Consider the following 23,409-nt stretch of genomic DNA (forward strand, 5'->3'; position numbering starts at 1 on the left):
CATCGCAATGATAGGAGGCATACCGAACATATCCTAACCTAAATCTGAAGATCTGTAGTGACGTTTACGTGTTGAATAAAATATGTGCACCCCGTAGCTTGTAACTAATTTACCATTCTTTCATATAGTTCAATAACTGACACCCTGTATAAAGATTAAATATTAACATTTTGTTTTGAAGTTCACCCCCTACAACGAATATGGAATAGGAGTTAGATATTCGACATTACAATACTCTTACTTTTCGTTTTTGTACTTTGTGATAATGTTAATCGTGTGCTGTATGATCCTTTCTCCTAACAGCTTCCCGACGCTTTTTTTCTTTACAAAAGACGACAATATAAATTTGATTTGTTACGACAGTGAAAGGAACCTGTGACCACTGGAGGCACTCTATTTTACTTATTTTTACCTTTGGATACACGTTTAGTTTTTTTGCCAAAAGAAACCGATAACCATGTTCTGAAATAGTGTTTTGTTTCTCCATTAGGCAGTGCCACAAGTTCCTCCAAAAAATTGTGACATAACAAACACACACACACACATATACTAACAAATGTAAATCCACTTGATGTTGGAGGTTTAAACCTTTGAAACGCGTCGTGGAGATAAATAAACAGTGACTGATAACAGTAAACTTGTTGTTTAATTTAATTACACTCAGTTTAACTTTGTTTGTTGTCTGCCTTTTTAACTTGACATATTAGGTCAGTCCTTTGGTGTCAGAATTACATGCTTGATATGCCCCTTAGACTGCAGTCTTTCACTTGACAGTCCTATAAATGACACATTTGTTTCATATATTCCATAATTAATCTATATATAAACAAGTACTTCAGAACATGAAAATTTGTAGGTGTTAGTATAAGTCTAACATTAATAGATGTTCGAGTTTTTCCTAGCTGCATATTTCTTCAGACCAACTTCGTTTCTGTCTCCTAGTTGTTTTCTGGATTTAGGATATACTAGGAAATATGCATTTGGTAACCCTGATCCTTGAATTTCACCATAATAAAGGTATTTAAATTTGGATGTCTCATGTTTTATCTCACTGGATTGTTCGTGAGCTTTCACAAAAACTAGTTCACAAATAAAAACTTTTGTAACTTTTTATTTTTCATCGTGATTATTGGCTCTTGCTTCTGGTTTTCTTCTACTTACCAATTCCTTTTTTTAAACAAATCTGTCTTCTTGATGGGTGGGTATTCTAATATTCCCTCTATTAGACTCTCACTTTTGTAAAGCGTAATTTATTCAGGAGTGAAGGCAGTTGATTCATATTGTAATGAGTTCATGATAACTTCTGTTTTTGGAATGAATTTGTCTCAAGTTCTATGATTTTGGTAACAATAAAGCCTACCCTAATTCTCGACCGGCCACGGTGGCCGAGCGGTTCTAGGCGCTTCAGTTCGGAATCACGCGACTGCTAAGGTCGCAGGTTCGAATCCTGCTTCAGACATGGATGTGTGTGATGTCCTTAGATTAGTTAGGTTTAAGTAGTTCTAAGTTCTAGGGGACTGAGGTCCTCAGATGTTAAGTCCCATAGTGCTCAAAGCCACTTGAATCAATTGGATTTGAATCTAATTCTCGCATATACCGTCCAACGGGATTACTACGTGAGTGGTAAGCTGAAATGTGTGTCACTTGCACTCCAAAAAATGTTCAAATGTGTGTGAAATCTTACGGAACTTAACTGCTAAGGTCATCAGTCCCTAAGCTTACACACTACTTAACCTAAGTTATCCTAAGGTCAAACACACACACCCATGCCCGAGGGAGGACTCGAACCTCCGCCGAGATCAGCCGCACAGCTTGTACTCCATTTCGTTAAATACCTTCTAAACATAATTTAGCAACAAACTGTGGACCATCGTCAGACAATGCTCTTTTTGGTAATCCTGTTTCACTGAAGTATTCTAACATTTTGTTAAATAGTGCTTTAGCTGTACCTTTTCTGAGAGGATAAAGCTTAATAAATTTCGAAAAACTGTCTAAAATTACTAGTATGTATGTGAAATTTCCAGTAGTTTTTAGGGGCCCATACAGGTCTACAGTAACTCTTAATTATTCTCGTGTTTGAGGCTTATCATGGCTCCTCCGTTAGTATTATTTGTCACTTTAATCCTTTGACAAACAAATCAAGATTTTAATCGTTCTGTAACCTTCTTCAATGAATTACTTCAAATTTTGACTACACTTGCTACTTTCTCATGAGACCTTTCCGCTCCACAACGTCCATATGCTAAATGAAAGTAATCAATTAATTTTACTTCTAATTTTGATGGCCAACAAACATGTTATTCTTCATTGCTATTTAGTTTTCTAACACACAGTACACCCTTAAAGGTTTTATAACATTTTGGTATCTGTGGCAAACATCACTGTTAAGTTTAACCTTCACATATTTCCACACTTCGTCTTGAAACCTTCTTATATATTTACATACGGTAGATATTCTTTTACTACCCGCTACTCATTTCAAATATAATTATTTGAATATCCCCTCATCATTGTTTTCCAGATTAGCTTGCCCTTTGTGTTCAGGTAGCCTCGAAAGTACATCTGCAACCTAATGTTCGGATCCTTTTACATAAAGTATCTCACAGTCGCATTGCTGTTGATATAGGGCCCAACGGGATAACCTCTGATTCAGTAACAAGCCTTCAAAATGTAATCACTTTATGGTCTGTATGTATTACAATTTTGTGTCCTCATAAATAGTTCCGAAATTTTTTCAGGCCCAAATTATAGCTAATGTCCCCTATTCAGAGAGAGTGTAGTTTCATTTGTATTTGTTAGTGTTATGCTTGACAAAGCAATGGTTTTCTGAATAATATCCCCTTAATACTGTATTTCCTGAAAGATTTCTACTCCTGTCCCATGATTACAACTATCCATACTCTTATGGAATGGCTATGATAAGGCAGGATTGCGTAAAATGTTGTTTGTAATGAAAACCCTTTTTATTTCTTTAAAATCTTTTTGGCATTCAAAGATCCAAACAAACGCTCAGTTCTTTCGTAACAAGTTGTTTAAAGCTCGTATATTAAAAGCTTGCCCCTTTACGAATTTTATATAGAATCCGCATAAACCTAAAGAAGCTTTTACCTACTTCCTATTCTTTGGAAGAGGACACCATTCAATAGCTTTTAGTTTCTGAGGGTCCTTCTCTATTCCCTTTGTTGTAATAATACGTCCTAAAAATTTAAGTTCTTTTCGCATGAGTTCACATATCTTAAATTTCAGAGTCATTCCTCCTTTCTGCAATGAAATGAATACCTGTTCCAGTAATTCACAATGTTCTTTCCACCGTTGCGTAACTATTACTAAGCAGGCTACATAAACTGCGAGCATACTGCTTAATTGTCTTCCTCTTGTCCAGCCCAATGCACGTACGAACACAGAAAGTGATGTATTTAATGCAAGCGGTACTAACTAGTAGTGATATTATTTTCGAGCGAAATAGAAAGCTGTATGCTTTCTCGATTCAGCATGCAAAGCAATCAGTCAGTAACTGGACGTCATTCCACGCTTCATAAATATTTAATATTGCAAAATCTTTGTAGTATTTCGTCTAACGATTCAGGATGATGTATTTCTCTCTTAACTATCTTATTCAAAGTTCTGGGACCAATTACCACCCTTAATGCACCATCCTTCTTACCTACTATAACCAATGGATTCTTATATTCACTGTTGCTACGCTCTATGAATCCCCAGTCAAACATTTTGTCAATTTTGGCTTTGACGGCATGTTTTTTCGCTGCAGGAACCGAATATGTGTAAACGAAAAATTGTTTCTGTGGCAGTATTTCCATATGATATTCGAAATTCTTCACTCTGCCTGAAGTGTTTGGAAATCTGTTCTAGTATTTATAGCAACTCGCTTTTCTGCACATAATTAAAATATGGTATGCCAGTGACAATTTTCCGTAATTCTTCTAACATTTGGTCTAAACTTTTGATGCTTTTTATGTGATAACCTTCAACTAATGCCGATAATCCTTCATTATCTGTATCTATTTTCATCTTCATAGACTCAAATTCCGGTTCAATGCTTTCGTCTGTTTCTTCAAAATCTATGTTTACGGTTCCTTCTTGATTCGTGATGCTAGCTATTTCATTTGCACAGTTAATTACTACTTGTTGCTTCTGCAGACAGTCTATGCCCATAATTACTTCGGCCCAAACGTTTGACATCACCAGGAAATCGTGTCTAAAAACACAGCTTTTATTACAAATTCTATTATAACTTGCGTCTTTCTTGGTTTACTTTTTCTTCTGATTCCTTGCACGACTATAACTGTTATGTCTTTTATGCAGTCGCAAAAGGACTGAGATAAAGCACTAATTTGAGAGCCTGTGTCCAGTAACGCTCTAATTTTGTAGTCATAAATCTCTAGCGTAGTTATTTTTTGTTTAGTTACTTTCACCTCCGCATCCTCTCGTTCTTTCCGCAGTAGGTATTGATCAACCATTACATCTTCCCATGAAGTGGCGTTAATTTCAGTAAATTAAGTGTAAGGTGGTTCTTTCTTGTTTCTGATCACAAATTCCTTCACAATCTTCAGCTGTAGTTTGTTACTGATCATTTCGTCCAGTGGTTCCTTCTTCTTTGTCTGCGATACGTGTTCTGAATCCTGTATTGAAGTTATGCCTTCTTCCAAGGGCTCGTCTCCTAGTGTTTTTCCTTCTTCTTGAACAACTTCTCCGTCAAGACTGATATCTCTTTTTGGCATCTTTCCGCACGGAATATTCTTATTTTGTGGCATTATTCTTTCTATAAGACAGAGGTTTTCAGTTAGCTTTATTTCTTGTTATTCTGAATCTCTTGACAGAAAGATATCTTTGTTTTCACTTAAGCCGGCATCGTCAATATCACTGTCGGGTTCCAAAATGAAAGCCTTTCTTCATTTCTTTAAGAATTCTACGTCATTGCTAGTCTCATAGCTCATCCAGTTCTGAATGCGTTCCATCGTAACGAGATCCTGTTCCTTATCTTCAATAGCAGTCAGATCATTTTCTGTAAGTTTTAGTTCGTCTTCATCCGAACTGTCTTTCACATCTTCCCTGACGTCGTCAGCTTGCACTTCATGTACGTTGTAATCTTTGTGGATTTCTATCAATTGCACAAATTCATTTTCTTTTCACTCAGTCTTGTGAATGACAGAAACATTTTTCACAGATTCCTTCTTGCGAAATGACTCTTCAGTGAAGTGTAAATTTTTAACTTCCATTTCGCATCCACTCACGACCTCTTCATTTACGATAACGTCAGCTACACACATACATCTCTCGCGCGTTGCTTTTGGACTCGTTTGCATTTGCAGCTAGCGAATTCTTGATGGCTCCATTAAATAAATCTTTCTCCAAAATTTCGTTGCTATATCTTGCCACATTTTCGGTCGTAGTAATGCTATCTTCGTATTTATTTACTGCAAACTTTCTATCCATTGCCTGTGAACTTGTTATAGCGAGTGTATCACCGTCTACTCGCTTACACACTGCATTAGCTGGTTGCGGTCCGAGTTCAGTGACTGGCTCTTTGACGTCACTCTCAGCCTGCCCTGCTCTTCCTACCGCTGCTCGCCGCAGGTGCTTCTCAGTGCACGAAACGCGCCTGTTCCTAGCTGACTGTAATCCACGCTCTGAACTATCTGTCGCCGCGGGCCTACTGCCCAGCGTCGCATCCGTACAGTATAGCGATGTATCAAGGCTTCTCTGTCTGTGTTGAGAATTATTCAATCGTTTGGGCTTACTGCATAGTGCTCCCGCGTTCATCCGACCCTTAATGTTAGCGATTATTAGTTTTCCTCCTCTCCATTGGCATTATTTTATGGCATATTTCCTCCTCCGAAATTGTCAGAGGAAGATCCTCCTTCATCTCTTCCTCTCTGAACGGTATTAACCTGATGTTGGTTAATATTCTGCTCTCCATTGTTGTTATTTCGACTGTTTCTACCTCTGTCATTCTGATGGAAATTCTGGGTTTTTTCGCTACTGGTCTTTCTCAATTACTTTTTCTGAAAATGAAGAAAAAGTACGGCGGCTACTACCCACATACCTCTTGTTATCTTCTGCTAATTTCTTACAGAGTTCCCAGATAATTTCGGAACCATTAGTACGGTTCCTTAAGTGAGCCAGCTTCCTATAGTACGACTTGCAGAACACTTTCATAGTCATTCGGCCTTTACCTTCGAACACTCTAACCATTATAAATTAACGGAAAAGACATTTTTGTAGTTACTCGGACCAATATTCGTCCAAAAACTTTTGTCTAAATTCACCCAAGGTTATTACTTCAGTGCTTAGATTGATTTCCCATCGTATAACATCTCTTGCTAAACCGCTAATCACAATGTTTACTTTATCCTGATCTGTAAGGTTTTCAGAAAATAACCTTTCACAGTTCCCTATAAAGTCCTCAGGGGATAACCCACTGTGTTTTCAGTAAGGGTCGGATGTTCCTTCGCCCTCGAGTACCTTGTTATATGCTGTTCTCTCTACAACATAAGTACTATTACACTTGATCTTGAGGGATAGATAACCTCGCAGTTTGGTCCCTCTCCCCCTAGTTTTAAACCAACCAACCAACACCTGACCTTACTTTCTATGTTACTAACAATCTCCTGTATGCTGGAAGTATTAATACGATACTTCGCTTCGCAATATTCTACTTTCTTTTCTAGAATTTTCTCAGCCTCTTGAACACTTATACTCATTTGAGACATCTGATCTTCGTTTAGTTTAATTGTTACTTTCTTTACCTGGGAAACCTTTTCCGCTACCTTAGATTCCCCCAAAGGTTCGAACTGTTCTTGTATTTTCTCTATTTCAGTTGCAAATCTGTCATTAGTGTCAACAATTTCTGCTTGAATTTTACTAACAGTTTCATTTAAATTTTTACATATTTCTTTATATTAGTAAGTTTCTCAGTTAGGAAACCAATTTTGTTGTTTACTTTTTCTAACTTGTGTTTATCATTTTCCATTTCTTCACTTACTTTTTTGGTATCTTTAGCTTGTTCCTGAATAATTTTAGTTTGGTTTTCGGCTTTCGCGTTTATACTTTTAATGTTTTTAGGCTGTGTTTGTATTTGTTCACTCAGGATTTTTGTATTTTGTTTTGTGCTATCAGTTGTGTACTTAATCTGTGTAGCAATGCATACAAATCTACAGGCAGTTGCATCTTTTTCTCAGCGCAATTTTCTACTCCTATGTCTTTCTCCGCTAAATCTACTTTTTCCTTCTTACTTTGAAATGGGTTTAACAGCATGAAAATTACATCCCCATGATCCAGATTTACTAACTATTTTTCTAACAGCAAAACTAATTCCTCTGTGTCCTGCTCATTATGACTGTTTACAGGAGTTTCCTTACTTTCAATCTCCTGTTTTACTTCCCTATACCACATATAATTTCCTTTGTCCATTCTCAATAGCTGCTGAAACCACATATATCACTATTTTTGCTGCTCTATCTTTCTTCTAACTGCAATAAAAAATTAGTGGCCCTGAAACCTTTGAACTTCTTTCAAAGAATGTTACCTATGTGTGAAATGTACCACAGCACTTAGCTACTTCTGGAGTCTTTAGTATTGCAAACGGTCCTGTCACCAGGCGCCACATATAACACTATATTTCAACAGAACAAATAGTACTTCTACAGCAGAAGTTACGTATAACAGTATTATATGTTGAATTGTGCACGTATTATACACCTGTCGGAAAATTGACCTTTTACAGGATTTGACCGTGAAGTACCATTAATGGATTTGGAAATCAGATTATTAGTTCTTTTCCTAAGGGTTTCTAACTGTTAGAAATAAACGTAGTAAAAAGGAATAATACTGAATCTAGGACCATTCTATACCAAGTTCATAAAGTGGTTTGTCCAATGGATTTACGTCGCCAACGTGTCTAGGAAAGAAATGGTTAAGTTTCTGAAATGCAGAAGAAGTAAATGTGGCCTACTATCTTGCTGTTCCCTAACATAACTTCACAAATATAAATTTTCAGGATGTGGTTCTGAGAAAGATACGGGAATCTTTAAGCTACTACATGCACATAAATAAATGGTTTTGCTCTAGAAAGGACACGAAATATTAATGATCAATATTTTCTAAAGAAAATTTGGCTGGAGGGGACTTCTATGTTTGCAATTTGTATAAACAACAAATGAAATAGTTAAATATTCTAATAGCACAATGCAAACATTTAAATTTAATTAGACACTTTGTTTATGCCTATCTCTCAGCAAATGATTTGTCAAAAGGCAAAGGTATGGTGTGGTCGTTCTATATTGTAATTCAGTATTTTTATGCAACCCCGCTTCTTTGTTACCGAGGCACATAAGAAACTTTCTTTTTATAACTCTTCGTACTTTGCTGAATTTAATATATAACTGAATTTTATCTTTATTTCACTCGAAATTTAGTGACTCACTTTCACTTTACTTATTGCCACAAAGGGAGTAAAAATATTGAAATAGTTAAATTTGTCTGAGAGCATCTACTTCAGTACTTCACCATAGAAATTCTACTACGTAAGTCATACAGTACTCTTACCTTCACTTAGAAGTTAGTACACAAAAAACATTTTCAAACTCTTATTCAAAGATTAAAATTAGTACTTGTAGATTCTAAATAAAACATTTCCACTATTTTACTTGGAATAATGAAATACCAAGATAGGACACTATGTAGGTAAATGATTAGGAATAAATTAACAGGATGAATCTAATTTTATGTTTCACACAAAATTATTGAAAAAAGTTAATTTTGAGTTTATGGTTCACTCTTCTACAATTCTAATTATTCTATTATTCGATACCTGGTGGTTGCAGTCGTTGGTTGTGGTAGATAGCAAACGCAGCTACAATACCCATAGTATGACGTACAAGTTTCTTGAAGTATGGACTAATTATTTCGTCTCGGCGTCCTTCTAACGTCCATAGCATAGCCAAACAAGTTGTAGCAAAGCCGTAATAATTCAGCAGTCATCTTCCGCCCATATTCTGCAACAGTTTCCAGGTACGGCATCATAGCAAACGCTGCTACATTACCCATGGTATGACGTACACGTTTCTTGAAGTATGGACTAATTATTTCGTCTCGGCGTCCTTCTAACGTCCATAGCATAGCCAAACAAGTTGTAGCAAAGCCGTAATAATTCAGCAGTCATCTTCCGCCCATATTCTGCAACAGTTTCCAGGTACGGCATCATAGCAAACGCTGCTACCTTACCCATGGTATGACGTACAAGTTTCTTGAAGTATGGACTAATTATTTCGTCTTGGCGTCCTTCTAACGTCCATAGCATAGCCAAACAAGTTGTAGCAAAGCCATAATAATTCAGCATCTTCCGCCCATATTCTGCAACAGTTTCCAGGCACGGCATCGTCTGCTCCGTCCGATTGTTGCGTCTTTCACTGCTGCCTACAGACTTGTGTCTTCTTCTTCCCGCCCTCTCTATTGATAGGGTGACGAAAACCTAAGCCACCTTTTATGCTTTCCTCAGTAACTTCCGCACAGTACAAAAGAACTCCATCTTCTACATAACACATATCCTACACGTTGTCCCTAATTCTGTACCATTGTATACCAATCATAACTAGCACAAGTATATAAGATTACATAAACGAACATTTTCATTTCATTAATCCATGATGAAATATTATTTAGTAAATTATACATTTCACATATTTCTATACGTAAGTTACAAACAAACATCACACTTTATAAATGTCTTTGCATTTCACAGTTACATTGTGATAAAATTTTAAGGGAAAATTGTTTTATAAATGAAGATGACTGGTCTAATAGATGACTAGTCTAATAGAGACATTCATATTTCACTACCTAATAAAAACAGGACACTCCAAAAAAGGGTAATTAATATTTCATATAACTCATGGAAAGTCACCAAATATCAAGTCAATCCAGTTTATCATTTGCTCAGAACACAAAGTAAAAGCTCGTAAAGGGGCCAACTTGGCCTCTCGGTCCTTCTTGTGTTAAACTTTTCACATAATTTGTCTGCTCTGACCATACCCAAAATAAATGATGTCGATTCATTGTATAAGTGAGATGCTGACGACTGCTTATGTGCTCTTTCCAGCAGAAACACTCTTTTAGATTTTTCGACTTATTTTTAATTTTCGTAACCATAGTCGCTATGATGCCATCATGAACACTAATTCCGTCTCTATACTGATGCTGGGGTTTCGGGTTCCGCTGGATAGGTCAGGAGTCCACTACACGCAACAAGCGGCTACACGGGTAGCAGGGGTTGTGTGGCGTGGGCTGGGCGTTTTTTTAGGTTAGATGGCCTCGGGCAAGTACAGAAAGGGCAACAGCCTCAACGGGTGCGGGGCAAAGTCAGAACATGCGGGGACCAAGCAGCAATCGGTATTGTAATTGTAAACTGTCGAAGCTGCGTTGGTAAAGTACCGGAACTTCAAGCGCTGATAGAAAGCACTGAAGCTGAAATCGTTATAGGTACAGAACGCTGGCTGAAGCCAGAGATAAATTCTGCCGAAATTTTTACAAAGGTACAGACGGTGTTTAGAAAGGATAGATTGCATGCAACCGGTGGTGGAGTGTTCGTCGCTGTTAGTAGTAGTTTATCCTGTAGTGAAGTAGAAGTGGATAGTTCTTGTGAATTATTATGGGTGGAGGTTACACTCAACAACCGAGCTAGGTTAATAATTGGCTCCTTTTACCGACCCCCCGACTCAGCAGCATTAGTGGCAGAACAACTGAGAGAAAATTTGGAATACATTTCACATAAATTTTCTCAGCATGTTATAGTCTTAGGTGGAGATTTCAATTTACCAGATATAGACTGGGACACTCAGATGTTTAGGACGGGTGGTAGGGACAGAGCATCGAGTGACATTATACTGAGTGCACTATCCGAAAATTACCTCGAGCAATTAAACAGAGAACCGACTCGTGGAGATAACATCTTGGACCTACTGGTAACAAACAGACCCGAACTTTTCGACTCTGTAAGTGCAGAACAGGGAATCAGTGATCATAAGGCCGTTGCTGCATCCCTGAATTTGGAAGTTAATAGGAATATAAAAAAAGGGCGGAAGGTTTATCTGTTTAGCAAGAGTAATAGATGGCAGATTTCAGACTACCTAACAGATCAAAACGAAAATTTCTGTTCCTACACTGACAATGTTGAGTGTTTATGGAAAAAGTTCAAGGCAATCGTAAAATGCGTTTTAGACAGGTACGTGCCGAGTAAAACTGTGAGGGACGGGAAAAACCCACCGTGGTACAACAACAAAGTTAGGAAACTACTGCGAAAGCAAAGAGAGCTTCACTGCAAGTTTAAACGCAGCCAAAACCTCTCAGACAAACAGAAGCTAAACGATGTCAAATTTAGCGTAAGGAGGGCTATGCGTGAAGCGTTCAGTGAATTCGAAAGTAAAATTCTATGTACCGACTTGACAGAAAATCCTAGGAAGTTCTGGTCTTACGTTAAATCAGTAAGTGGCTCGAAACAGCATATCCAGACACTCCTGGATGATGATGGCATTGAAACAGAGGATGACAAGCGTAAAGCTGAAATACTAAACACCTTTTTCCAAAGCTGTTTCACAGAGGAAGACCGCACTGCAGTTCCTTCTCTAAATCCTCGCACAAACGAAAAAATGGCTGACATCGAAATAAGTGTCCAAGGAATAGAAAAGCAACTGGAATCACTCAACAGAGGAAAGTCCACTGGACCTGACGGGATACCAATTCGATTCTACACAGAGTACGCGAAAGAACTTGCCCCCCTTCTAACAGCCGTGTACCGCAAGTCTCTAGAGGAACGGAAGGTTCCAAATGATTGGAAAAGAGCACAGGTAGTCCCAGTCTTCAAGAAGGGTCGTCGAGCAGATGCGCAAAACTATAGACCTATATCTCTGACGTCGATCTGTTGTAGAATTTTAGAACATGTTTTTTGCTCGAATAACATGTCGTTTTTGTAAACTCAGAATCTACTATGTAGGAATCAACATGGATTCCGGAAACAGCGATCGTGTGAGACGCAACTCGCTTTATTTGTTCATGAGACCCAGAAAATATTAGATACAGGCTCCCAGGTAGATGCTATTTTTCTTGACTTCCGGAAGGCGTTCGATACAGTTCCGCACTGTCGCCTGATAAACAAAGTAAGAGCCTACGGAATATCAGACCAGCTGTGTGGCTGGATTGAAGAGTTTTTAGCAAACAGAACACAGCATGTTGTTATCAACGGAGAGACGTCTACAGACGTTAAAGTAACCTCTGGTGTGCCACAGGGGAGTGTTATGGGACCATTGCTTTTCACAATATATATAAATGACCTAGTAGATAGTGTCGGAAGTTCCATGCGGCTTTTCGCGGATGATGCTGTAGTATACAGAGAAGTTGCAGCATTAGAAAATTGTAGCGAAATGCAGGAAGATCTGCAGCGGATAGGCACTTGGTGCAGGGAGTGGCAACTGACCCTTAACATAGACAAATGTAATGTATTGCGAATACATAGAAAGAAGGATCCTTTATTGTATGATTATATGATAGCGGAACAAACACTGGTAGCAGTTACTTCTGTAAAATATCTGGGAGTATGCGTGCGGAACGATTTGAAGTGGAATGATCATATAAAATTAATTGTTGGTAAGGCGGGTACCAGGCTGAGATTCATTGGGAGAGTCCTTAGAAAATGTAGTCCATCAACAAGGGAGGTGGCTTACAAAACACTCGTTCGACCTATACTTGAGTATTGCTCATCAGTGTGGGATCCGTACCAGATCGGGTTGACGGAGGAGATAGAGAAGATTCAAAGAAGAGCGGCGCGTTTCGTCACAGGGTTATTTGGTAACCGTGATAGCGTTACGGAGATGTTTAACAAACTCAAGTGGCGGACTCTGCAAGAGAGGCGCTCTGCATCGCGGTGTAGCTTGCTCGCCAGGTTTCGAGAGGGTGCGTTTGTGGATGAGGTATCGAATATATTGCTTCCCCCTACTTATACCTCCCGAGGAGATCACGAATGTAAAATTAGAGAGATTAGAGCGCGCACAGAGGCTTTCAGACTGTCGTTCTTCCCGCGAACCATACGCGACTGGAACAGGAAAGGGAGGTAATGACAGTGGCACCTAAAGTGCCCTCCGCCACACACCGTTGGGTGGCTTGCGGAGTATAAATGTAGATGTAGATGTAGATAAGGTAGGCTCAACATCTCATTCATTATGTGGGATTGCTGACTTAGTTTTTCAGGCGGTGTTAGGGGAGGACATGAAGACGTGCATGGGTCTTGGCGGATTGTTTCCGGGCCTGGAGCCAAATGCCGGAACAGATTTGAGTTAATGCAAGAGGCATAGAAACTTGGTGATCCAAGAGTAACTAGTGGACGTCTTAGTGTGTGTAGCGTTGAAGTACAAACTATGTTTTATACTGCAATTATAGAAGCAAATCAAGAAACAACGTACAACAAGGACCAACTCAGTGAGGGAATACAGTATCTATAACACTGCTCTCATATGGGGAAGGATAGAGTTTGATCTGTTCGACTACCCTGATTTAGGCTTTTCGTGGTTTTCCTAAATCATTTCAGACAAATTCCGGGTGATTACTTCTAGAAGGCCACGGCCGACCACCTCTCCTCCTTGAAACATTCTTATATATTCTGTGTGTATGTATTCTTTGATAGTTTCTTTGTAATATGATGACGAATTTAAATCATTGTGAGATGATCTCTGTATGAATAAATTAATAAAAACAATAAAACTAAGAAAAACCATCACACTGCTTCCTACCAGGACATCACTCCAGGGCAAGGTGGACCCACTCATGTTCAAAATCTACAGTTACAAGGTAGAATGCCTTGCCAATTATGAACAATATGACTCAGGCCTTTTCTTTGGTTACAGCTGAAATCGAAAATCAAACAGTCGGACATTTACGTACCATGGCGAATAGGACGCCATATACATTCGCTTTGCTCCGTGGCTAGAGAAAGTGTAGTCTACGTGTCACAGTAATGGGCCGCAATAAATATTGAAGTACAATCAACATCTGTGGCTAGCAGCCTGGTAAAAAACGCCATCTTTATAAAAGGGGAGTTTGCATGCATAAATACAAATATCAAATGCAATCCAGGAAGGGATAATTGGAAACGTGCTGATGCAATTGTCCCAAGACGAGCTACTGTAAGCCATAATGTCCGAGTATCGCGTAATATGAAAGTCGAAGGCAATGGAGCGAGCTGGATTAACATCGCTGCCCGTCTTCGTAGTCGCGCTCAGCGCACTGTACATGCCGCATACGGACAAGTTCGCGGAGTACAACACCCCATGGAACTGTATATGCGACCTGTATTGCAATGATGCAACTGCTTACACTGAGAACTCCCTGGCGGCCAATACTGCAACCACAAACGTTGTGTAGCATTCATATATTGTGCTACCGAGCCACAGAACACGTGGAGGCAAAGTAGCAATCAGTCCAGCCCTTGGACAGAGGGAGACTGCCCCAGTAAAATTAAATAAATACTTTTGTTAACAGATTTAGCTTCGTCTCCAGATTACAAACAGACTGATATAAGTTACCGGCTGATCGGCCTAGTAGTTTTTAAGTCGAGTTCATTAAACGCCGATTAAATCATGTCAAATGAATTCCCCCAGCAATTACGAACCTAAAAACATGATTCCCAAAGGGTGAAGGGATTACAATTTTCTGACGCCTGGTTTAGTTAATTAAAAATTGGCACTTTTGTAAATCCTCGTCGACAGTTTTGTAAAGGCCTCGTCGCTACTGCTGTGGAGGTCGAGTTGCCAGAGTTGTTAGGGCAGGCCGAGTTTGAGAGTTCTTGAAACGGCTTCTGGTGCAGCACACCGCTAAGACAATTTCTTCCTGCTACTATTATACAGCTATGTCCCAGGGGCAGGTAACAAGATCGGAGAAAGTAGGTTCTACAACACTCTGTCAAATTGGTAACAAAGTCACACAAATGAGTTACTAGGCTTACGTATCTTTGTGACTAGTTGAATCATGAAGTCTGCAACACTGATTATACTATATCACAAAGAAAGGCCCTCAGTGGCCTAGTGCAAGCGAAATGGAAATGCCGTGTGGCTAGGGCTCTCCGTCGAGTAGACCGTTCGCCTGGTGCAAGTCTTTCAAGTTGATACCATTTAGGCGACTTGCGGGTCGATGGGGATAAAATGATGATGATAAGGACAACACAACACCTAGTCCCTGAGCGGAGAATATCTCCATCCCAGCCAGGAATCGAACCCGGGCCGTTAGGCATGACATTCCGCCGCGCTTACCACGCAGCTACCAGGGGCGGGCTAAGTGCAAGTAACCGTAGGTGAACAGTACACAGCAAATGCAATTTACAACAGCTGTACGTTCACTTCTTAGAGTTCACTACACGACGTTCCCTGACTATGTCCGGCCTGGACGATGATCTAAAACCATGTGGGCGAGAGTTGCTCTTCTATCTTCCGAATACGCTTCTGTCCGTTGTCGTCCGGTCATTGGCGGACTGTACTCGGCCGGCAATTGGCCGAGGTGAAGTCGATATCTTAATCCTCAGCACTGTAAGTGGCGTTGGTGGAACGCGCGCAAGTCTCTATGGCTTACATTTTCACGCTTGAGGTACCTCTGTTCTGGCTGTGTCTTGTGCGGACGACACAGCAGGTACCATATGAGATATCACTAGATGGCTAAAGTAGCCGTTAATTTGAATCCCTTCCGCCGTCAATGTATCCCGCTATTCCGGGTGTCACAACTGCGAGGGCGCCGACACTGCCTTCACGAGATGGACGTAAAGCGCGACGGTAACACCTATTAATCTGGTCATAGAGCGTGTCTTGGGACACGAAAGTGACGGAGACATTCTCGACATCCCAGTAGAAGTCAGTTCTTAATAGGTGGAAGTTCGTGACCACCGGCCGCGAGTGAGTTGCCGCCATTGTGCATTGATGTGGAATCTGATTACATCGGTAGCGAACATTGATAACGCGACACAATGTAGCATGGTCAGTAATCAGTTTCCGCGTGCTAATCGGCAGTAATTCCGACGCGATGTGATAATGTGTGCAGAAAACAGGGCTGCTGGGACCGGATAATTCTTCCATAAAAGCAATTTCAGCCGCTCCTGCCTGGGTTGGTCTCGTAATTGTCTTGACATATTACTGTTTCATCTATCACTCGGCCAACTCTCTCCTGATGCAACGGTTTACTATTCAGTATTATCGGTAATTTGTGCTATTTCATTGTTCTTGACCAGCAGCAAGACGAATCTTGCCAGCTTCTTAACTTTGTTGACGAGCATTGACCGTTACTCATGTGTAACAGGCTACGTCTCATTGATCATGTTGCTTTGAAACAAGATATGCAACATCATACCAAATCTGCCTGTTTCTTTGGTCTGTCGTTTCCCCCTGTTGTCTCTTTCTTTATCAGCTATTCACTGAAACCCAGCCTAGACGTGATGGAGCCTGATGCCGGCCGCTGCCGGGAAAGCAGAAGGTTTCAAGTGAGATTGAATATCGCCAGTTCTTAGGGGAACAAGGAAAACGGACAGCCAAATTAATTATTCAGTCATTCTCCTTGCAGTTTCTTAATCTCCTTCACAGGCACTTTTGTCCCTACTGTGCGGGGCCACGCGATTTTAACGAATGCAAAAAACAGACGCCTCCGATCTATTTACTTCTTGAAAACGAAATATGACAAATGATAAGAGCCGTCAGGATCTTCTCCGTCAAAGATCACATTAATGGCATTTGACAGAAAGAACTCAAACTTGGTGTCAGGGGCCACTACGGTTTTTCCAACGAAAGAACCTTGGCACTCAACAACAGAATCCACTCACCAATAATCATCATAGTCTTCGCCCCGGCACGAGGTGGACCTGACTTTTGGCCTTTCTGTCATACGACGAAAGAAAGCTAAGGGGAACCGACAATGCATAGTAACAGGAACCAAATGTTTAAGCACACCAGCGTTGGAATGCTTCCCGCAAAGACAACATAAACATTGCCAAACAAAAATTAAGAGCGCCTAGCTCTTGACAACGGATACAAAAATTGTGAATCCCGTGTAACAGCCAGACTGCACACTCGATAGGAAGAAAAATTTTAAAACAAGAAATGAGCGACTGCAGACAAAACGGTAGGAAATCCGGAGCACTTGACAGCAGCAGCAGTAAAACCGATCCACTGCGCGACGTTAGACAGCGGAAGTGATGGCACTGATACAGAAAATGAGGGATATCTGATGCCCACTCTCCTCTATACTCGGTGGTAAGAGTTGCTTAACTGACTGGATTGAGTTAAACTCTGTGATTTACACAACTGACCATTAAAATTGCTACACCACGAAGATAACGTGCTACAGAAGGGGAATTTAACCTTCAGGAAGATGATGGTGTGACATGCAAATGATTAGTTTTCGGAGCATTCACACAAGGTTGGCGTCGGTGGCGACACCTACAACGTACTGACATGAGGAAAGTTTCCAACCGATTTCTCATACACAAAGAGCAGTTGACCGGCGTTCCCTGGTGAAACGTTGTTGTGATGCCTCGTGTGAGAAGGAAAAATATGTACCATCACGTTTAGGATTTGATAAAGGTCGGATTGTAGCCTATCGTGATTGCGGTTTATCGTATCGCGACATTGCTGCTCGCGTCGGTCGAGATCCAATGACTTTTAGCAGAATATGGAATCGGTGGGTTCAGGAGGGCAATACGGAACACCGTACTGGATCCCAACGGCCTCGTATCACTAGCAGTCGAGATGACAGGCATCTTATCCACATGGCTGTAACGGATCGTGCGGCCACGTCTCGAACCCTGAGTCAACAGATGGGGACGTTGGCAAGATAACAACCATCTGCAAGAACAGTTCGACGACGTTCGCAGCAGCATGGACTACCAGCTCGAAGACCATGGTTGCGGTTACCCCTGACGCTGCATCACAGAAAGGAGCGCCTGCGATGGTGTACTCAACGACGAACCTGGGTGCACGAATGGCGAAACGTCATTTTTTCGGATGAATCCAGGTTCTGTTTACAGCATCATGATGGTCGCATCCGTGTTTGGCGACATCTCGGTGATCGCACATTGTAAGCGTGTATTCGTCATTGCCATACTGGCGTATCACCCGGCGTGATGGTGCGGGATGCCATTGGTTACACGTCTCGGTCACCTCTTGTTGGCACTGACGGCACTTTGAACAGTGGACGTTACATTCCAGATGTCTTACGACCCGTGGCTCTACCCTTCATTCGATCCCTGCGAAACCCTACGTTTCAGCAGGGTAATGCACGGCCGCATGTTGCAGGTCCTGTACGGGCCTTTCTGGATACAGAAAATGTTCGACTGCTGCCCTGGCCAGCACATTCTCCAGATCTCTCACTAATTGAAAACGTCTGGTCAATGGTGGCCGAGCAACTGGCTCGTCACAATACGCCAGTGACTACTCTTGATGAAATGTGGTATCGTGTTGCAGCTGCATGGGCAGCTGTACCTGTACACGCCATCCAAACTCTGTTTGACTCAATGCATAGGCCTATCAACGCCGTTATTACGGCCAGAGTTGGTTGTTCTGGGTACTGATTTCTCAGGATCTACGCACCCAAATTGCGTGAAAATGTAATCACATGTCAGTTCTAGTATAATATATTTGTCCAATGAATACCCGTTTTTCATCTGCATTTCATCTTGGTGTAGCAATTTTAATGGCCAGTAGTGTAATATTTACGTAAGACACACCAAACTAATAAGACACGACAATAGACACTAGAGCCATCTACTTGTACACAAAAGCCTTTACTATCGTTTCGTTTATCCGTATTTTAAAACTTGAAAAGTTATAATTTTAATGTGTAAAGGACAAAGATAAGCGATTTTTGAAAAACTATATAGGTATATCTCGATTTTCATTCTTAGTCATCTCCACTTAAGCTGTTAAGCACGCATGGAAGACAGTGAGCGCTTTTCAGCGGATTTCTAACTTTATTGAACCCTCTGTGTATCATATCTGCTGGTACGCAGTTGCTGTTTCTTCTGTCCGAACATTCAGTCAGGTCCATAATCCGTCTCTTCGACGCAAGAAGTTCTTGAGCGCCCCCTTGCAGTCAGTCAAAGTATGCGATACTCAGCACATGGGACGTAGGCGATTACAAAGCCAGCGTCGGAAATCTTGCATTTCGTATATCAGTGACGCGCTTACCTCGTCTGACGTCACACCGCGGCGCGGCCCGGTTTCTCTGCTGCTGTTAGCAAATGATGTGAATTTTCTGCCATTTTGATTGCAGTATATCTCTTTTTTACTTTATTTTATTTGTCTACTTTCGAGTGTACATGTAATATCAAATGCATACCCGCCAATACCGCGCAGATTTGTGGTGGACAACAAACTTGGTGGCAATTATACCATCAATAAAGTATTGATGACAAATATTTAGACACTGCGTATGTTAATCCGATGCTCTTATCCCGACAACTTACCCGATTGCGACACCATACAACAAATTGTTCTAGCATAAATCGATCAAAACTTTTCCTCTTAAGGGAATGGGACACGAGTTCGACCAAGAGCAACAGCATCACGCTCTTTCACTTAACACATACACATCATGTATCTGCAAGTAGCAGCAACAGCGGAGTCATGGCTCAAATCCAATGAGCACTTTACATTACGGGGATACTATACCGTGCGAGCAGGTGAAGATGGCAGTTTCGGTGGGTACCCAGCTTTATCTGCTGTGGCACATTTTACACTGCTCATTCATTACAACTTTTTGATCTACCATTACAGGCAATCAGCGTTACCTCGCACATTCTGGAAGTCAGTTTCAACGCAACATCGATTTTAGATGACAAAAGGAACCTTCACGGAAGGTCAACTATGGAAAATCATCGACGCCTTCGAACATCCTAAATTAGTATTACGAGACTTCATTGTTCATCATTCTGTTCGGAATGCCAAATTAGAAGACAGGACAGGGAGGATACTAGCCTACATCACAGATGAGGAGAACCTTATAATACTCAGTATGGCTGTCTTACTAGGAGCTATGGAATCTACGCACAAAGAACTGCTGTGGAATTAAGTCTTGCTTCGGCTACACTTTAACACAGACTTACATGGGAGGTGGTGGAGGAACCGCTAGGATCGGATCAGCTTCCAGCGGATCAGTTTATCAACTGCAACATCGTGCCAAGAATGAGTATTCTCCATCCTGTCTTGAAGCGGGATATCCATAAGATGTATTGTAATCTGTATAAACGAAACATATCATAGCAGCTGAATAAAAGAAGCAGTGAGGCACCAATAGACCATGAAAATTTTAAGAACTGCGTTAAAGAAGAACACTCTAACTCAAAATACTAAATCCTTTATTCCTAAACACGCCGCTTCTCTGACATGATTAAATGGTGATTGTTGTGCGGCAATGGAAGAGCGGATGTAGGCTTTGAGGCTCCTTACGAGGATGACAGAACAGGAAAACTCCATCCGTTTGAATCAGGTTGAGGTTAAAATCAAAAGACTTTTGAAACAGGCGAGGAAAAGTGACTTCAGAAGTTCTGCAGCAAGCTAGGAAGGGACATACCGGATACAGTACTTTGACAGGAGAATATGTTACAACACGAATCGCAAATGCCACTTGCCAAAGTTAACTACACGACTGCGTCTGAAGAAACTAACTTAATCGATCAAAACCCATGTGAAACGTTGGAGGAAACTTGTCATTTTCTAAATGAACCCTGCTCCGTTGCTGAAGTTTATAAGGCACTTAAGCGGAGCAAGGGCACAGTGCCAGGGTTAGATAACTTGTATTATGACACGGCGCCTCAGCTGCCGCGACGGGGAAGTAGCTTGCTCTGCTAAATACATAATTAAACGTGGAAAGTCATTCCAGATATATCAGAGTGAAAGGGAGTTAGAACAATTCCAATGAAGAATGATGCGGTTCGTTATATGTCAATAAAAATGTTAAATTTCGCGCTTAAGGTCTTCATAGATTTAAATTGTGGCACGAGCACCATGACGTGCGTCGTAAGATGACTTTGGTGCAAATAAAGCGTTGATCCAATACATCCAATACATCCATACACCTCAGATTCATCTCGTAATAGTATTTACAGATCTCGTTAACACATACGATAAAGTCAGGCTACCTAGCTTAGGTGAAAAAATGCGAGCACACAATCTACCGAGCCACTTCGTCAACAAACTGCCATACGTGTATGGTTTATGGAGCCCTAATAATCAAAACACATTATGATCAGGCACTATAATCTGCGAGCGCGGTGAACTTGAAACTAGAGACCATATTTTAAACTGTATAATGTATGTCTGAAAGGAGAGAAATTAAAGAAATCTACGATGTTCTTGGAAAAGCTGTATGTTGGTTGAGTAGTCTTCAGTGTGTTGTCCGTCTGTAGTGTGTATAGTGTGTACCGTTCCTCATACATATTTAAAAAAATAATTTATTGAGATTGATCATGTTTCGTGCGTTTCAGTTTAGATACACTATCTGTTTACAGAGTTTTTTCCTACTTGCTTAACATTTTTTCTCGCATGTTATTTGTTTCATTATTATTCATATTTCTTACCTTCTGATGTATTACTTCTAATTAGATAAAACCACTTTTTTAAAAAATTTCGTTCGTCATGTCGAGCAAATATGTAAGAAGTGGGTGACAGAGGAGGAATGGTTAGTATTTATGGATATGACAGGAACGATCATGAGAAGCAAAAAATTTCATATGAGCATACGCCCTTTTCCGAATGGTTATCCGAGATAGAACATATAATGTACAGTGTATAAGGTATAATATAAATTGTCATTTATTTTCTGTATTATTCAATACATTGTTGGGTTTGCCGATGTACACATTACAACATGCGTTTTACAAAGTATCAACTCAAAAAAAAAAAAAACATATTTTCAACATATTCACACCTGAGAATTATCATACGTGTCACGTTATTACAATTTCACAATTCACAGTAAATGTTCGAATATACCACCGTAGACTCCAAAGTGTTTGTGCACTCCTGGGAGAACGTGCTGTGTAGCTTGTCTGAGCGCCTCCGCACTTTCCCAAATGAGGGAAACAGCGTCCAAGCGACCAAGCACTTCATCTCACCCATTCACCTTTCATTTGTACAGCTCAGACTTCAAACAATCCTATAAACAAAAATGTAATAGTGTAAGGTCTGCCTATCATGGTGGTCCATCAGTTGTGCTATCACGAGCAATCCAGTGATTAGTTTAGGTGTAGTAGAGATGCCACTAGATCAAAAACAAATGTACATTAAATGTGTTCTATCTCGGAAACCATCCTGAATAGGGCATATGTTCATACGAGGTTTTTTGCTTCGAATGAGCATTTTCGTCATATCCCTGAATAACGAGCATGCCTCTCGGGACACTACATATATATCTATAAATATTTGAACAAAAAAAAGTCCTATTCAGAATGGTTTCCGAGATAAATAACATTTATTATATATATACAGTGTCCCAGGAGGCATGCTTAGGATTCAGGGATATGGTAGAATCACTCATCTGAAGCAAAAAGCTTCGTATGGACGAACACCTCATTCAGAATGGTCTCCGAGAGAGAACACATTTAATGTACATTTGCCTTTGTGTTAGTGGCATATCAAACAGACTTACCCTAATCGCCAACCGGAGTGTCCGAGCGGTTCTAGGCGCTACAGTCTGGAACCGCACTACCGCTACAGTCGCAGGTTCGAATCCTGCCTCGGGCATGGATGTGTGTGATGTCCTTAGGTTAGTTACGTTTAAGTAGTTCTAAGTTCTATGGGACTGATGATCACAGCAGTTATGTCCCATAGTGCATAGAGCCATTTGAACCATTTTTTACTCTAATCGCTGGATTGGTAGTGATAGTACAACTAACTGGCCACCAACATCTACAGACCTTACCCCATTAGATTTCTATTCATGGGGATACGTAGTCGAGTCTCGACAGTTTTAAAGTGAATGATTTCAAACTTTTTCCCACTCCTTTGAAAAATACTCGATGAAATACTCGATAAATTGAAAGAAATTAATGTGTTTATGTCCCCTCGGCAATTTAAAGTTGTAGTGGTGAGGCCATCTCAGTGAGATTCCAGGCGGGAGACCAGTCTGGAGACACCCCTTACAGCGGTGGGTTACCAATCTGACTGTCGTCCGCCATATAGCCCGCCAACCAGGAGTGATGGTTTGGGATGCCATTTTTTTCATAGCATGCATAGCATTGCATCGTAAGCACTGCAATATCGTACGTATCGTATCGTATGGATGGATAAGACCCATTCTGGAATCCTAGCAATGAAATAGCAGATACGCTGGCGAAAGAGGTATTTCTTGAAGGAACAAAGTTCCGCGGAGGGA

This window comes from Schistocerca cancellata, chromosome 4, assembly GCF_023864275.1.
Source record: "Schistocerca cancellata isolate TAMUIC-IGC-003103 chromosome 4, iqSchCanc2.1, whole genome shotgun sequence".
NCBI lineage: Eukaryota > Metazoa > Arthropoda > Insecta > Orthoptera > Acrididae > Schistocerca > Schistocerca cancellata.